This window comes from Petaurus breviceps, unplaced genomic scaffold, assembly GCF_028583685.1.
Source record: "Petaurus breviceps papuanus isolate PSGF00001 unplaced genomic scaffold, PetGlider_PUasm1.0 356, whole genome shotgun sequence".
Taxonomy (NCBI): Eukaryota; Metazoa; Chordata; class Mammalia; order Diprotodontia; family Petauridae; genus Petaurus; species Petaurus breviceps.
The window spans coordinates 316,227-318,553 of record NW_027186290.1 but is presented as its reverse complement, the minus strand read 5'-3'; the positions used below and the strand labels follow the sequence as shown (position 1 = coordinate 318,553).

The following is a 2,327-nucleotide window of genomic DNA, read 5'->3' as shown; positions in this document are numbered from 1 at the left end:
AGATATACTGTGCCGTGACAATGGAGAAGGAGCCCCATAAGCCAGGGTTCCACCAAGTTCAGAATACAGATTACTTGGGGGTGAACGCCCTGTGCGTCTGGCTAGGGTTTCTTGGGAAAGCAGGAAAGTAGTCTGGCAGAAATCGGGTCTCGACCAGCAGCTCCCAGCATCCGGGTGTAACGAGTGCACACAGACACGCAGATCTTAAACTTCATATAAAAATAGAGCACCGGTCAGGCACTTTCTGCAGTGTCGGCTGGGGGAGAAGAAGCCTTTATGTGTACTGGCCCCTTTAATTTTTACTGGTCTACGCTCCCTTCCAGGCACACCTCAAATGCTCCTCGGCAGCATGAGGCTGCTCCCTTGGGTCTCTCCCCTCCCCATTCTAAATACCTCTGCGTTTACTTTTAGTATTTAAGGGTCAGTGTGTGCTGTGCCCCACCGCTGCCCGCCTCGCCCACCAGGAAGAGGAACTTGAAGAAAGACTGCTTCGCTCTGGTCTTCGTATTTTGGGCACAAGGTATGGCTCAGTTACTGCTAGTTAGGCTAACTCCTATGACAGCTGGGGGGGGGTGGTCTGTCTGTGGTTGTCCCTCAGGGAAGGGCCATGGCTAGGGAAAGTGCCAGCAGGCAGCCTGGACAGCTGTCCCAGAGTGGGGTGGGCTGCCCTGGAAGGTGGTGCAGGACACTGGAAGGAGCTGGGTGGCCACTTCTCTGCTACCCAATGAGGTATTCTCCTGGGGAGTGGCTGGGAGTTCCCTCCCTAGCTCCTGTGAGAGCCTGGCTGGAAGATCAAATGTTCTGGTTTCACTATTTGCTCCCAATTAAAAGTTGTACTTGTCTGGATTTTACACAATGACCTTTGAAAAATACAGATCAAGGCAATTAGGAGGAGAAACATCCACACACCAGGAGCAGTACAGGGAAAATACCTTGGTGCCTGGTGGCGGGCACAGCTCCCCATTATCTCTAAATTGCCAAGGGTTTGACAACCAGCGAAGGCACCAGCCGCAGGGCCGTGAGCGCAATGCCTGGTGTGGGGTTCAGAGGGGGCTGTGCTCAGGGCCTTGGGGTTGGGCCTTGGCCTTGCCTTGCTGCTGACCAGCCGTGGGGCTCTGGGCTTCAGCAGCCAGTCTGTAAGGTAAGGCCCTTGGGGCACTGAATCCCATCATTCCCCCAGCCTCTCTCCCCAGAACCCCTCATCAGCCCAGCAGCACCCGGCAGGCCCTGCTGGGTCCTGTGACTCAGTACACGTGTGTGGATGTGACGAGTTCTCTCTGGGGCCCAGGGGAACAGGGCAGAGGCTTCTCCCTGATAAAACCTGATAGCTTTCTAAAAATAGTCACGGTCGCCTCCCTTCTTGGGTGGGGGCCAGGCCCCAGGATTATTTTATTAATGAGGCATTTTGTGGGGTTTTATATCAGCTCAGCCACTAAGGGTGGGGAGGGCCCTCCTAGCAGCTCTCTACCCAAGCTCCTGTGTGAGACCTGCATACCCCTAGTGATGGAGGGGGGAGGAGGAAGGAGGAGGGAGAGGAGGAGGAGGAGGGGGAGGGGGAAGGAGGAGGGAGAGGAGGAGGAGGAGGGGAAGGGGAAGGAGGAGGGAGAGGAGGAGGAGGAGGGGGAGGAAGAAGGAGGAGGGAAAGGAGGAGGAGGGGGAGGGGGAAGGAGGAGGAAGAAGAGGGGACAGGCAGGGGGAGGGGGGAAGGGAGGTACACAAAGCCTGAGATGCTTCCCTCCTAACACCCAGCCAGGGAGAAATGGACCAGAACCTAATGCTCCAGATTTCTGGCCCAAAGCTCTGTCCTGCTTTGCTGTTCTGGTGTAGCTGGCAAGGCCTGAAAGCATTTTCCCGAGTCAGGTACAAAGCAGGAAGCTGGGGCTCTAGGCCCCCAGATGAGGGCAGAAAGGGACAGAGGGACAGAGAGACAGAAGACCAGTTAGGACGGCTCCCAGCTTTGAGTCCTTCCCTCTCTGACATCTGACATTGGGATTTGGAGACCTTGAAATCCTGTTCCCCAAGGAAGCATCTCATCTCCCCTCCTGGGTGCTGAGCTCCCTGAGGGCAGGAGGTCTCTCTGGGTTCACCCCTGTCTGCCAGGAAAGGACCCAGAAGAGACTGGGAAAGGGTGGAGGGTCAAGGGTCTCCTGCTGCAGGTCAGGCCTGGGGCAAGGAAGCTTGGCCTTCTTTTCTCCTTTCCCCATAATCTGAATGAGTGGAAAAGGGGGGAGAGACAGAGAGAGAGAGAGACACAGAGGGGGGAAAGAGGGAGAGGAAGAGAGAGAGAGAGAGACAGAGAGAGAGAGAGACAGAGAGAGAGAGAGAGA

General features: G+C 56.0%; 1 protein-coding gene and 1 long non-coding RNA gene across 3 annotated transcripts in view; one reads left to right on the top strand and one right to left on the bottom strand.

Moving 5' to 3' along the window:
* Positions 1–2,327, bottom strand: part of KLHL29 (kelch like family member 29) — a 189,971-nt gene that overhangs the window by 87,175 nt on the left and 100,469 nt on the right. The window lies entirely within an intron of this gene.
* The window catches only part of LOC138168275 (uncharacterized), a 29,598-nt gene continuing 27,302 nt past the window's right edge, over positions 32–2,327 (top strand). Inside the window, exon 1 of the long non-coding RNA XR_011170085.1 lies at positions 32–520. This is a non-coding gene — a long non-coding RNA (uncharacterized lncRNA). The remainder of the gene's footprint in view (positions 521–2,327) is intronic.